Source organism: Marmota monax, unplaced genomic scaffold (assembly GCF_021218885.2).
Source record: "Marmota monax isolate L192 unplaced genomic scaffold, Marmota_monax_Labrador192_F-V1.1 WCK01_AAM20220418_F8-fsc00276, whole genome shotgun sequence".
Classification (NCBI taxonomy): Eukaryota; Metazoa; Chordata; class Mammalia; order Rodentia; family Sciuridae; genus Marmota; species Marmota monax.
In genome coordinates this window covers 2,685,715-2,701,356 of record NW_026695204.1, presented here as the reverse complement: position 1 = coordinate 2,701,356, position 15,642 = coordinate 2,685,715, and the positions used below count along the sequence as shown (strand labels likewise).

Here is a 15,642-nt window from a genome sequence, read left to right as displayed (position 1 = left end):
GTAATTGATGCCCTATAAAGTGATGAATGCCAATAATTTCCCTCAGCCATTGTCCTTTATAATCGCTAATGCTGGCCTCAAACTTGTTACCTTCCTGCCTCAGGAATCCCACATCCCTGGCATTTTAGGGAATAGCATTGTGCTTAATGTTTTGTTTAGTATATGTCTTGAAAAGCAATAGTTTTGAATTTTACTTCAATAGGCAATCTGAAAGTTTTTTCTTTTAATTGATTATACTTATTGGCAGTTTTGTCAATATATTTGGTCATTGGAACTCAGTTCTGTTCTATTTATACACACAAATAAAATACAGAATTGCACTGTTAAGAAAAAGAAAATATCTTCCATGATGAAACAAAACCAAAAAACCAAAACACTCAGAAAACCAGGAATAGAAAAGAACTTCATTCTAGGAGGCCTTTGTGAAAAACCCACCTAACATGTTCAGTGTTTAAAGACTGAAAATTTTTTTCCTTTTATAGGAAATAGAGAAGGATACTGTTTTCATCATCACTATTCAAGACTGTATTGGAAGTCTGGCAAAGCAATTACAAAAGAAAGCAAACTGGGAAGAAATTAATAAAGTTATCTTGAATTGCAAATGATTCTCTATTTAAAAAAAACCTCAGAATCTACAAGATCACTAGGTGAATTCAGAAAAGTTGCAGAATGCAAAATGAACATGCAAAAATCAATTGGCTTCCATATAACAAAAAACATGAAAGGGAAATTAAAAGAGTATCTAAAAGAATAAAAATGCCTAGGAATAATTAAACCATGAAAATGAAAAACTTATACACCAAAAACTATAAAACTTTGCTGAAAGAAATTAAAATAAATATGATAGAATCAAGAAAATTCCATGATATTTATGGACTAAAAGACTTGATATTGTTAAAATGTCAGTATTGCTAACTGCAATCTATAGATTTCATGCAATGCCCTAACATCTCAGTAGCTTTCTTCTTCTTTTTTTTTTTTTTTTTTTTTTTTTTTTTTGCATAAGTGGGAAAACCAGTCCTCAAATTCACATTGGTAAGGAGTCCTGAATAGCCAAAACAGTAGTGAAAAAGAATAAATTTGAAGAACTCACACTTCCTGATTTTAAAACTAACTACAGTGTAACAGCAATCAAAACAATGTGATACTTTCATAAGGATAGACACACAGATCAATGGAATAGGACTGAGTGTCTTAACAATAAACACAAACATATACGGCCAATTGATTTTAAACACGAATGCCAAGGCCATTCAATGGAGAAAGAACAGTTTCTTTAACAAATGCTGTTGGGAAGCTGAATATCCATGTACAAAAGAATAAAATTGGATCTCTACTTTCTATTATATATAAAATTTAACTAAAAAAAATATTGACTAAAGAGAAGAGCTAAAATAATATAACTCCTAAAATATGGGAATAAATCATACTCTTGGATTTGTCAATAAGTCCTAATATATGACACCCAAAAGCATGAGCCATAAACAAAACAAAAAAAATCCAGATAGTTTGGACTTCAAAATTTAAAACTTTGTGCCCTAAGGACATTATCAAGAAAGTGAGAATTTACATAATGGGAGAAAATATTTGAAAATTATATATCTGTTAATGGTCTATTGTCCAGAATATACAAAGAACTCTTTCAATTCATCCTTGTAAAGACAACCCAGTCAAAAAATGGGCAAAGGTCTTAAACTGATTTCTCTCCAAAGAAGATACACAAATGGCCATCAAATACATGAAAAGATGCTCAACATCATTAGTTACTAGGGAAATGCAAATAAAAATCCCAATAAAATACAGTGTCACTTGTGAATTATGGAAGAAGGAAGAATATGTAATGTAAATATTATGGAACTTGAAGAAAATGTACCTATAATATTCATGTGGATTGTGGGATTATGAATATTTTTTATTTTGCTCTGTGTATCTACCCATATTTTTCTAATTTTCAGTAATAAAGACCATTTCTGATTTTTTTTTAATTTTTTTAATTTTTGCTAAATTTACTTTGCACACTCCTGCTGAGGGCAGCTTAGGGAAGAAGCATTAACACCCCTCCCTGGTCATTAATCCTATGGAGACAGAGTGACTGGGATGGAGGGAAGTGATACTTTTCATTGAGTGGTGAAAGACCCTGCAAAAATTGCTTTTCTACAACCTTATGTGTTGTACTAGCAATCTTGTAATATCAAAACTTGGGAAAACTATGGTATTGAGTTGGTCTTCAGGCCTAACTCTGCTTTATTCCTTCTATACATTGGTTGTGTCCTAATCATATTTCTATTCTCTATATTTAAGTGTTTATTCTCTTGTTGACGATAATAAGGAATTTATTGCTAATAAGCAACATAACTTAAAGGCCATAATGACAGCAGTCAGTTTATTCTGGGTGTGTCAAGCATTTGCAGCCAGAGGATGATTGGGTCTGCAGTCATCTAGAAATTTTCCTTGTAAGCAGGTGTTTGATGCTGGCTGATGACTAGGGCCCTAATCTAGACACTGTCCAGAACACCTAAGCAGGGCGTCTCCCTGTGGTCTGGCTTTCCACTCACCTTCGTGGCTAGGTACCAAGAACAAGCATCCCCAACAGAGAGACCCAGGAGGAAGCTGCATGGCCTTTGCCATGTTAGCCTCAAATCACACAATTTTACTTACATTGCATTCTATCAGTGGAATTAATCACGAAAGTCCACCCAAATTTTAAGAGAGGGAACATCCTTTAATGAAAAGAGTGTTAAGTCAACCTCAGCAAGATGGTGGCCCCCTTGGAGCTCAGTTGCTGGAGAGAGAGTTAGGGGCTCCTATCCATCCACAGCAAGTCCCTGGTGGTGATGGTTTATGCCAAATTTTGTAGTGCACTCTTGAAAGTCAATTTCATAGATAATACCTGGAGAGGTTCAAGAGATAATATACCAATTTTGACAACCAAAGACAACACTTTCTCAGCCAACAAAAATACTGAACTTTTTAAGAAAACAGAAATATATAGCTGATATGAACTGTCAGCAAAGCAAGGTGCAGATATACTAGCTTACACTGCTCTCCTTCAAGAGAAGCTTCTCCCTGCTTTTGACATCTTGGAATGTTTTCTCTCTCCTTTTGCAGCTTCACACATTCTGGGTTAAGTGACAGTTACTTTACTGTAACAAAGCCATGGTTTGCTTCACAAATTTCTTTTCCCTTGAGTTTAATTTTACCTGGAAGGATGTCCAGCGGGGGCACTGAATAGAATTCTCCTGACCAGAGGAGAACCGCCCCTCTACCGTGTCCAAGAAGTGGAAATTCAAGCCTTCTACCTTGGATGCCTATGTGTTTTGGTTTTCTTGCACCCCTTTACAAAGTACCGTTTTTCTAAAGTTCAGTTATGAGAACATCTGAAACAATGCTCCAACCTGTGTCACTTTTGTGATGATATCCTAAACAGCTACTTTTAGCTTAGTTTTAGAGCATTTTCTTGTGTTAACAGAAATTAGTAACAGATTGATTTTGGTGAGGTGCATTCCCATGATTCTAGTACTTGAAAAATAGTTTCATCAGACTGGAGGCATCTCTCTAGCTGGACCAGAAACGGTAGATGCAAATCTGCAAGAAACTCACACAACTTGTAAATAAGGAATCCAATTTGAAAAGATGGATGTCAGTTTTCGCCAAAGTCTTCATCTTCCTCTTCAGAAACTGCCAAACTAAATTGACTCCTGCCAAAAAAAAAGTAATTCTAAACAACTATCACACTGACAGTGGTCTTGCTTTGTAGTTGAAGTCATGACTGTTTTGGTAATCTTTCATACTTACTATGTGAAGGCAAAAGGGAAATTCCATTCCTAGGTATAAGGAAGACTAAAACAGAAGGAACTTTTTATGACACCTATATATATTTTTTTCATTAGGAAGCTTGTGTTCTACCTTAGCAATGCATTTTAAATAAAAGTGAATGTTTAATGAACTTTGTGAGGGAAGGGGAAATACACTGCACTGTATATTTTGCTTTTGGTTCACATGTTGCTGACCAAAAGCTACAATTCTGTTCTGAATGTGCATTCTTAATTTATTCAAGTTAACTTATTCAGTTTATTAACTTAGTTACTTCTTAAACCTGTCTGAGTACATAATATGTGGCTCTTTGAGACTTTTTTTCCTTTAATTTAGAAATCTGATGCCTATTTTCGGAAGTAGGAAAATAAAAATTACTTCAAAAGAAAAGCCTGTTTTTAACTTAAAAAAGCAATGAGGAATGTGCTTTTAAACTATGCTCTTATAAATTTAATCTGAGAGTTTAGTACCACTTATATAAATATTAAACGTGGTTAGATAAAAATCTGATGATACACACTTCAATATAACATTAGTATTTTCTGCTGTATTCAGTGTAGGTTAGCAAGAGCTCTTTGAGTTTGCTGCGTGGATATAGCAACTTTAGACCTAATTATTTGTAGCACATCTTTAATTGTGTCATTCCTGTATTGATTCCAGGAGAACTGAATGTGTTGGTCATTGTTTTATGTTAGGCTATGAAATCTTAATGAAACTTGCCCAATTGTTAGACACCGCTTAGGAGGAGCCCATGGCCTGGGTAATGTGCAACTAGACTACATTCTCCATTCTTGACTCAGTCCAGTATTCTTTCATAAGAAGCATATTATGTAGTCACAAGCTTTTGGACAACCAGTAATTTTCCATATATTTTAAATATAGTTGAAGGATCCAAAGGAATAATCAGAAATAGCAGCTTTTTAAGACTACTTTCTATTTATTGGTTGCTGAACTGTTCCAGGATTTGCTATGTGGTTATTATAATAGGAATTTGCTTATTTAAGAAAAAAAAGGAGTGTTAAAATTTTTCAGGTGTATTTTAAAACTGCCATAGATCATAAGAAATGTGAAATCATATTACTAAGTCTTAACCAGTGCCTTGGCTTTATGTCCTTCATGACGTTTTTCCGTTTTAAAACTTACCTTCTTTCTATGCTTTAAAATGTCTGGTTACATTCAGTGGACTGAGAGTTCATGAGGGCAGGGATTTGTTGGTCTTACTCTCCACTGTGGATAAGATAATCAGTGATGTCTACAACAGTGCCAAACAAATAAAACCTCACTTATTGTTTGAGGAATGGGATGGAACAGGATGGAGAAGCACCATGCCCCATCTGGAAGTCTGGATAAATGAATTCTGTCCTGGTTCTGCCACTAACAATAAAAGTCACTTACCACTGGGCATAGTAGCTCATGCCTGTAATCCCAGCTGCTTGGGAGACTGAGGCAGGAGGATCTCAAGTTCAAAGCCAGCCTCAGCAAAAGCAAGGTGCTAAGTAACTCAGCGAGACCCTGTCTCTAAATAAAATATGAAATAGGGCTGGGGATGTGGCTCAGTGGTCGAGTGCACCTGAGTTCAATCCCTGGTACTCCCTTTCCCTTCCAAAAAAGGTCACTTACCCTTTGGACTTGTAGCATATCCCTTTGGGCAGATCTGATTTTTCTTCATGGTTAGGCTTAGGCTATGTGTTTCGCAGAGATATTGAGAGTGTAGTGCTGGCTGTATTCTCAGTGCACCCCAACAGGTAATGCATGCTTTCAGTTTGTCTCATCACTGATGATGTTTTCTATTATCTCTCAAGTAAAGAGAGATATGCAAGTATCTTCACTGTGAAATTATTCTTTATATTTAACTAATGCTTTGTGGGAAAATACTATAAAATTACATGAATATCCTTTTCCTTACCAAACTTTTTTTAGTTGATACATCTTAATTATACAGAGTAGTGAGTTCCACTGTGGCATATTCACAAATACATAAAAAACAATTTGATCAGTTTCACTCCTCAGTACACTACCATCCTTCCTTCTTTCCCCTATCCCTTCCCTCTACCCTATGGTAACCCTTTTACTTTCATGGCATATGTATTAGTTTTTTTTGCTGCTGTGACTAAAAGACTTGACCAGCACAAATGTAGAGGAGGAAACGTTTCTTTGGGGGCTTACAGCTTCAGAGGTCTCAATCCATAGACAACTGACCATTCCTTGGGGTTCCAAGTAAGGCAGGACATCATGGCAGAAGTGTGTAGCAGAGGGAAAGAGTTCACATGACGATCAGAAAGCAGAGAGAAGGGACTCCACTCTAGATACAAAATATATACCCCATAGCCACACCCCCAATGAACTACTTTCTTCAGCCACATACCACCTGTCTCCAGTTATCACTACTCAGTGGATCCCATCAGGGATTAATTCACTGATTATGTTAAGGCTATAGCCCAATCATTTGTCCTCCAAACCTTCTTGCATTGTCTCCCACATGGGCTTTTGGGGGACACCACATCTAAACCATACAGCATATTTTTTTCCTTGTGTTTTCCTTCTAGCTTTCACATATGAGGGAAAATAAACAATACTTTTCTGAGTCCTCACCAAACTTCCTGTTTCTTATATCAATATGAACTCATAGTTTCCTATTTTTATTCAGTTAGTTCTAATTCATTATTATCATTATTTATTCTAATGTTCAAAATATACCAAATTTGGTTAGTGGGAACCCTTTAGTCTGGCCTCTGTGTTCTGTTGATGTGATTGACCCATTGTCCTTAAAACATTTCTTTGTACAATAATATATTTCAAGAACATCTTATATTATTCCATCCCTAATCCCAGAATCAGCTTTATCTTCAGAAACTTGGAATCCTCTTAGCAGAGAGTGATATTTAGAAACCAAAATCTGAAAGTGTGTTCATTGCTAATCCCAATTATTATGACTACTTCCAAGACCCCTTAAGAGACAGGCTTGGGAATATACACATGGCCCACACACACATACACAGACCTGTATTTCATTGTGTACTGAAAATCTTGAGTTCACACTGATACCTTGAATTCCCATCTAATACCACAGGACTCATTTTACTTGTTTTCTCTTTCCACAGTGTGAAACCAGGCTCCAATCAGCCTTAAGATATTTACTTACTAGACCAGTCCCCTGTAAGAAAGCAACCTACTTTCCCCATACCTCTCACCATGCTAAGTCTCTGGTACCAAACAAGGATGTGTCCTTTTCATGGATACCCTCATTATTCTGCCAGGGCAGAATCATGTCCCCTTCCTATGGATCTCCTCCTCCCACCACTAAATAACCTACTTACACCTCCATGTGTACACCCCTTACCCAGCTCAGGCTCTATCTAGCTCTCTACATCATGGGTAAATGGATACCCCCTCAAACTGTTCTCATTCTGATAACCCACTTCAAGTCTCCTCCAGTAGTGGGCACCTACCTTGGTCTGTCTCACTTAATAGTTTTTTGGGATCAGATTTTTTGAGAAAGAGAAGGTGATAGAAAGGAAGAAGGCTGACCAAAACCATAGTCTTGTCTCTGCCATTATTAGTGCCTGAATTAAAGTACTCATAATTCCATAGTTACCTATTTTGTAATGCTGATCTTACTGATCTGTTATGAGAATGACATAAGGTAATACCTACAAAGTATTCAGTATGTGACTGGCATATGTTGAGTGAATATGTAAGTTATTATTAATACCTAAATTCTGTTTAAGAATTAAATATATCTTAATTTGGAAATTGTCTTCTCATAGCTAAAATAACCTTGACTCCAAACACTTTTCAGACTCAAAAGTGAGCAACTAGAACCTTTACATGAGAGTAAAAGAGGTAGTGAATGAGATATGAACATCCTTTGAAAGCAAACTACAAAGTTTTGATGACAGCATTTTAATAGTTATGTATTATTTCCCTCCCAGAATATTGACTCCATAGTGCTGTAAATATACTTGGAGAACACAGAGCTTAAGGAAAGGAAAACATCTATCTCTTTTGTCTCTTTGATCACAAGTGTGAGGACAGACTAATGATTCTTCCTGCTTTGAGTTCTCTGATAGAAAAGGAAGGGGTGTTGGTGAATGTGGAGGATGTGGGGAACTGTCAATTTAATAAGCATTTCTAAGCCCAACTTTAAAAAATTGTCACATGCATACAAGCCTCCAGATGTTCATTTTAGTATTGTTTATAACAGCAATTTTTAGGGAATTATACCTTATTAATTCTATGAAATATTAATTTTCCCATAAAACTTTTGATATAAATCTATATTCTTGACATAACAATATATTTGTATAAATTTGTGGGAGTAAAGCAGATTATATAACAAACATGTAATGTTATTGCATTTTTGTTCAAATGGTGCGCATATGTAGAATCTGGAGGTATAAAAGTTCAGATACTAACAGGAATTATTTCTGTGTGATGGGATTTTTGATTTCTTTACTTTGTTTTTAACCAATCACAATAAATATATTTATATGATAAAATAGTTTTCAAAACAGCACACTGACTATAAAATTTGACTAATATAACTTTCACAGAAATATTACTAACATTTTGTAGCTTTCTGGTAATAGAGGGAAACTGAAGTTAAAAAGAAAATCCTACAGTGAAGTGAACTTGGGGATTCTGTGTGTGTGTGTTTTCAACTAGAATCTTGAAGAAATCTGAAATTATAACTGCAAAGCACTTGCTGACAATCTGGAGCTTGCTGTTAAACAGGCCCAGGGCAGACCTACCACACGACAAAGGGAAGTGTTAGATTACTGACCTGTCCCTTGGAGAGATTCCAAAGGAGTCTCTAGGGAGTGCACATATTAGCTAATCAGTCTGAATTTCATTCAGAAAAAGCTGAAAATCCATAACAAAGCAATGGATTAACATTTAAGCCCATGTCTCCTGTAGTATGCTCTGCAGATAATAGTTCCATAGTGTATTCATAGTAGATAACATTTAAAAAGGGTTCCATGCTCAAAAAATTGGGGGAAGTATTAGATTAAATGTTGACCAGTTTATTGTTAGGAACACCTTCTTGGAGCCTCAACTGCAGGAATTCTTGATGATCTCCCAGAGGAGGTATTATATTAACATTCTCAAACTTCTTGATCACTTTTTCTCTCCCAAAGCATCTCAAAGGACATTAGTGAGTTGGTTGGGGTGGTGCATGCCTGAAATCCCAGTTACTCAAGAGGCTGAGGCAGGGGGATTCAAATTTGAGGCCAGCCTGGGTAACTTTGAGACCTTATCTCAAAAATAAAAAATAAAAAAGACTGAGACTGTTGCTCAGTGGTAGAGCACCACTGGGTTTAATCTCTAGTATGAGGTAGGAGGACATCAGTGACCTGAACTAAGGCTAACTATGGAGCTAGATAAGTCCAATCAGTGAGGTTGAGTAAATGGCCAAGAAGTATGGAAAAGACTTAAGGTAGGTTAATAAACACTGTAAGAATGTAGAGTCATAATACCATCTTTGGTAGTATCCACTCTTTAAAAAAAAACAACTTTGTAGAATAGATACATGATTACTGTAACATATAAATAGTATAGAAATGTACAAAGAGAAAAGTGAAACTCATCTTTGATGCTCTCATAGGTGATCATTGATCATTGGTAGTATTCAGAAAACATAATTTTAAGTATTATGCTACACCTACCACTGTGTACTTGTATATTCATTCATTCTTATAGGATCACATTCTACACATAGTGTTCTTTAACCTGTGGTGTTTTTTAATCTACTGGTTTTCCATGCCAGTAAATATAGATCTACTGTTTTAAAGGCTTTGTAGTTTTCCTGTACACAGATGTACAATAATTTGCTTAGCAAATCTTCCTTAATGGGCATATATTTCCAATGTATTGACAATATAATTGATACTATCAATCATTTATTCATTGAGACTATCTTCTGTTGGTGTCCATAGAAGCAGGCTGTCCTAGATCTCTCCTAACTTTTTAAAGTCAATCCTCTACCTTCTTTTGCTTTTTCTTAAGGATGGATGTTAACTTAAGTATCTCCTATTGACCTTTGGTAAATTCACCTGTTTTCATAGATTCAATAATTATTTCTAATTACATACTTCTTTAATTCGTATCTCTAACCCCAGTATGCAACCCCGCTAACCTCTCACATGTTTCAGTACTGTGTTTCCATCTACATTCTAGACATCTTTACTTAGATATCCTTCTATCACTTTAAACTCATTGTTCATTACTAAATTCATTAGTTTTTACTCCAAACTGACTCCCTTTTCCAATTACATCATGTGTGTCTATGGACTAGATACTTTCTCTTTTTAATGCAGTTCTTCATTTCCTGTATTCAATACATTACCATTTGTTTCTTCCTTCATGTTATATTTCAGATGTATCCATTTCAAATTATACATTAACACTGAGCTTCTGTTACATACTAGGTGTTATAGACAAGGTATTGTGTCCCCTAGAACTTTATGCTGAAACCCTAACCTCCCATATGATGGCATTAAGTGATGGGACCTTTACAAGGTAATCAGCTCCTAGGGCTCCACCCTCATGAATGGGATTATTTTCTAGTAAAATAGGACCCCAGAGAGCTCTCTTGTCTTTTTTTTCACCACATGAGTGTATAACAAAAGATAGTCATCTACGAACCAGCTTAAGTGGGCCCTGGCCAGACACCAAATCTGGTGCCTTCATCTTGGATTTTGGAGCCTCAAGGATTATGAGAAATAAATATTTGTTGGGGTTAGAGGGGAAGGGAGGGGACATGAGGTTAGAAATGATGGTGAAATGTGATGGTCATTATTATCCAAAGTACATGTATGAAGACATGAATTGGTGTGAATATACTTTGTATACATCCAGAGATATGAAAAAATTGTGCTCTATATATGTAATAAGAATTAAAATGCATTTTGCCGTCATATATAAATAAATAAAATAAAAGAGCCATGGCAATGTTCATTTCCCTGCTAGTCCTGCAAGTTATTCATAATTGCTAATAAATTTCTTTCTGTGTTCAAATAAAATTATTCCATAATAAATTGAGTATTTTTTCAAGGAAATAAATATATTTTAAGATTTAAACAAATATTTGTTGTTTAAGCCACCCAGTCTGTGGTATTCTGATAATAGCAGTCTGAGTTGATTAAGATAATAGAGATTTTTAAAAATTTATAATTCAGCCAGGTGTGGTGGCACATGCCTATAATCTCAACTGCTTGAAAGACTAAGACAGGAGGATTGCAAGTTTGAGACCAGTCAGAAACTTAAAGAGACTCTGTCTCAAAAAACAAAAGCATCTGGGAATGTAGCTCAAAGATAGTGCCCTTGGGTTCAGTCCAAAGTACTACAAAATAAATAAATAAATACATAAATAAATACACATGGCTGGGATGTAGCTCAGTGATAGAGTGCTAGCTTACCATGTGTGAGACCCTGGGTTTAATTCTCTGTGCAAAAAAAGAAGAAGAAATTTAATCTTTGTAATAATTATGTATGCTAGTTTCATTTGTTTTAAAGTTGAAAGAGAGGTTTAGAGAAATAGGGTACCTCATTTGGGGTCACATGGTTCAGGAATTTGGGCTAAAAGTCCTTGCTTACCATAGTAGGACCAGTTGTTTTTTCAATTCTACTGTGATGACTTTTCTCATTTTCTCCATTTTCCTCCCTCTTTTTGCCTCAATCTACTCTCTTTGATGCATCTCTGTTGCCATATTAATTTCCCTTAAATATATATATATATATCCCAAAAATCTAGGTCCCCAGGACCTTTTATTATATCTGGCAAGGAAAGGAGTAGTGAAGCTCCAGTGGCTTCCCAGAACTCCATTAGAAAAATTCTTATGCTCCAATTAAAATTTTAAAAAAGAAGAAGAAAGAAAAGTTATAAATTATCAGTGGAGGATAGACAATTAAAATATTCAAGAATAATTGAATGATCCCTCACGTTAGGTGACATCTAAAGAGGAACAGGATGTGGAGAAGGGATGAGCCAGTAGTCCGGATATTGCCTCCTTTCCCCTGTTCCCGCCTACACACCCAGGGAAGGAGAGTCCCTCCCCAAAGCACAAGAGACCAGGTCTGGGAAACCTCCCAACAATCCATGATGGAAACTAGAAAAGGAAACTAATGTTTTGATTAAGCGAATATTTGAAATTATTTCATCCCAAAGAAAAATATCCCAATTAAAGTGCCAAGCGTTCAAAATTCACAAACAGAAAACAGATGCAACATGTGTTCAGTTTTAAATTGACTTGGGAATAACTCTCCTGAAACTGAGTGAGGACATATTTAAACAATATAATTCATAACAGAGGTTTGGAGAAGTTTCTTACAGGAGACAAAGGGGTATTATACACACATTTAGTTATCCCTAGAGTATGTGCATGTACCAAATGTAATAAATACATGTCTGCTCTTTAGCTCTGCAATTTCCACATGCTTTTTAAATGACTGAATTGCTGATTACATAAGACACTAAAATCTTTTTTAGAAATATATATGCTAGTAATGTTTTTGGAACCAAATTATAAAAATAATTAACTAGTGGAAAAAATTTTTTTCTACTTCCCTAGTTCAATGCTTTCCTGAAAAAATTTTCTGCTTCCTGATTTGGAAAATGAATTTGGAGCCAAGATTTACTTTCTCTTACAAAGGAAAACTTCAACATTTTTTTTTTTAATCCTTTACTCCTCTTAGGAAAATGAAGGTTATCACTCTTTACAAAACAAACTTCTCTGATAATTTCTTGCATTCCTTTTATATTAAGTAAAAGTGTTTGCGGGAGTAAAAATAGTTTCATGATATTAAAAAAATGATATCAGAATGGCTAAATTTCAGCCAATCTTCTATTCAAGTGGATCAAAAGTTTTAGCAGACCCATAAAATGCTCCCACATGTTTCTAACCAGAAAACTGATGGCAGATACCAAATTGTGACATTTTATAGTTACTACTGTCATCATTATTTTGTTTCTATTGTTGCAGTTGTTTTTGTGTTTCAACAAATGTGACTTCCCACATTTTGATGTGTTTTTTTAGCAATGGATATCACATTCAAAACAAACTCACATAAAACCTATTCATCAAACAGATTGAATGCTTGCTATATAGAAAACACTCTACTGTGCTACTGTGAGCTTTTCACTTGAATTAAAATTTCAACTTTACATGTTAATTGTATTGACTGATTTTTAGAAGCAGTTTTTCAATGTGATTTTCTTTATTCTGCTTCCTCACTGTCCTCTTATGCAATTGTAAAGATAATTCTGTAATCCCAATTTAAAAAAACAATGGATGTAATATGTACATTGTGCATTCAATAAAATTATACTATTCTTAAATGTGTTTTAGCATTAAATGTTAAGTAAAGTTAAAAATATATACATATAGTATGTAGAAGAGACTGGGCTGTGGTGTAATACTGGGCTGTGAATGTGAACCTCCAAGGTATTATGATAGATTGTATCATTGGCCCCAATTCCCTCACTGCACTCTTCCACCCTGAAAGCCATAGCCTTTACCACGCCACTTTGTGATATCCTCCTGTAGTAAGCAGGGTATTATTCTCTCTCTTAGGCTTACTCATGAATTGCTTTGGCTAATAGAATAAGACAGATGTAATAGTGTACTAGCTTTGAGATTAGCCCTTTATCATGTTTCCACTTTCTCTCTTGCATCCCTATCATCCAAGAGAGGATATGCCAGGGATAATCCACAAGTGCCAGAAGGAATTCAGATATTAGAAGAAAGTTGCCCCACTTAAAGTACCTGGACAAGCCAATTGAGACCAGTTGATACCAGTGATATTAGTTTGCCAAGACTGCCATAACAAAGTACCATAGGCCAAGTGAGTTATTCAACAGGAATTTATTTCTCACAGTGTGGAGGCTGGAAGTCTGAACTCAAGGTGTTGGCAGGTTTGTTTCTTCTGAGGCCTCTTGGCTTATAGATGGCCATCTTTATGGTAACACAGTATTCTCCTTTTATGCATGTCTGTGTCTCAATGTCATTTCTTATCAAGGCCACAGTGATAACGAATTACGGCTCAGCCCAATAACCTCATTTAACTGTTATCTCTTCAAATACCCTCTCTCCAAATATCGTCACACTCTGAAGTATTAGATATTAGGATTTCAACATATAAATTTGGGGGACCACAATTTAGTGCATAACATCACTCAGGCTCAACCTAGCTAAGTCAGTCCTCAAATGTCCCACAGACTCATGGGCTATAATGATAAACTAATATTTTAAAGCACTGAGTTTTTAATGCTTTCTTATAAAACATTAGCTTAAGCAATATAGTACAAATAATATGATTAAATATATAAATAACTATTGAGTGGTAAGATTTTTAGAAATTAAAAATGTTTTCTTTAAGATTATTGCTACACAGTTTTATAAAGCTAGCTGTATTTTTCTGAATGTAAAGCAATATTTCCCATTATTATAAAAGCAGAAAATATATTAAATATAAAAACAAATTTTGCTTCTAATCTGCCTCCCACCTCATCCATGAAAAATTGTTTTTTATACCTTCCAGTAATTTTCTTTTTTATAAACACATACTCATCTTTGAAAATTTTACATATATTCTTATATATTTTTACAAAAGCCATTATGCATATTTTAAACTTTTTTTAAACAAAAGTATTTTCAAGAATATTCTTCTTAATAAATATAGAGCAGGGTTTGGGGATGTTGCTCAGTGGTAGACCACTTGTCGATCATGCATGAGGCCCTGGATTAAAGCCCCAGCACTGGAGAGAAAAATAAAAATTAAAATATAAATAAATATAGATTTACATCAAAATTTATGTTTTATTACCTATTATTTAGATTGCAATTATTTCTCATAATTACCTAGTATTTTTCTATTTTAAAAAGGTTGCAATAGTATTTCTTTCTAAATGCTTTGAGATTTGGGATTGAAAAAAGTAAAATACATGTGGAGACTATTACTAACTATAGTTTTCTGTAAGATTTCAACGTTGACCAATTTTACATTGATGGCTTTAACAAAGCTTAAAGATGATAATGTGTTTGTCCTTGTTGTAAAGTTCAGTGCATGGAAATAAGGATGATAATAACAGCAGGCTGGTAGTTTCATTTCATTAAACATTAACTCAATATTTATTGAGTCCTCTACAACGTATCTAAAATTGTCAAGTTCACATAACAGGTGATAAGAGAGGTTCCATGTAAATGTTCAAAAGAAATGCATTTGCTTCCCTAGGTTTTTTAATTTTCTAATAGATAAACTATCTTTTCTTAAGAGCAATTGATATTCTTGGCTTTTTTTTCTGCAGGAGAAATAAAATTCTCATTTTTCTACAAAGAGGATACATTCAACAATTCTGAATATCCTAGGCAAGTGTTTTCTGAGAAGGTTTTCAAGTAGTCACTGACTTTCTCCTTGAGTTCTGGCTGCTCATCTGTTCATTTGGGGTCTAGTTTCTTTCCTGCTCTCTGCCATCACAAATCCACCAGCCTGGCCACAACAGGAAGTCAATGCTGATCACATGAGGATAACTGCTACCTCTGCTGAATGAATGCACCACGGATGGCTACACCACTGGCATTGTTGATCATACAGTTCTGGAGACCCCACCTTGCTTGTGACTTCTGCCAGAGCATCTTTACCTCTGGAAAAATGGTGACATTCTCATCTAATTTTTCCTCCAGAATGAAAGGCCACTCATTGTGTCAAATAATGCACTAAACAGGAGCATTTTTCTTTGAAAAATTGGAAACCTCCTGGAAGGAAACAATATTTTTATCTAAGCACACTGAATTCAAATCAGTGTGATCCAGGAATTGTGCAAATTCCATG

The 15,642-nt window shown here is 35.0% G+C and overlaps 1 pseudogene; it reads left to right on the top strand.

The window, feature by feature from the left end:
• The first annotated feature begins 2,756 nt into the window (after positions 1-2,756).
• LOC124083346 (metaxin-3-like) lies at positions 2,757-3,849 on the top strand (annotated as a pseudogene).
• Positions 3,850-15,642: the final 11,793 nt, after the last annotated feature.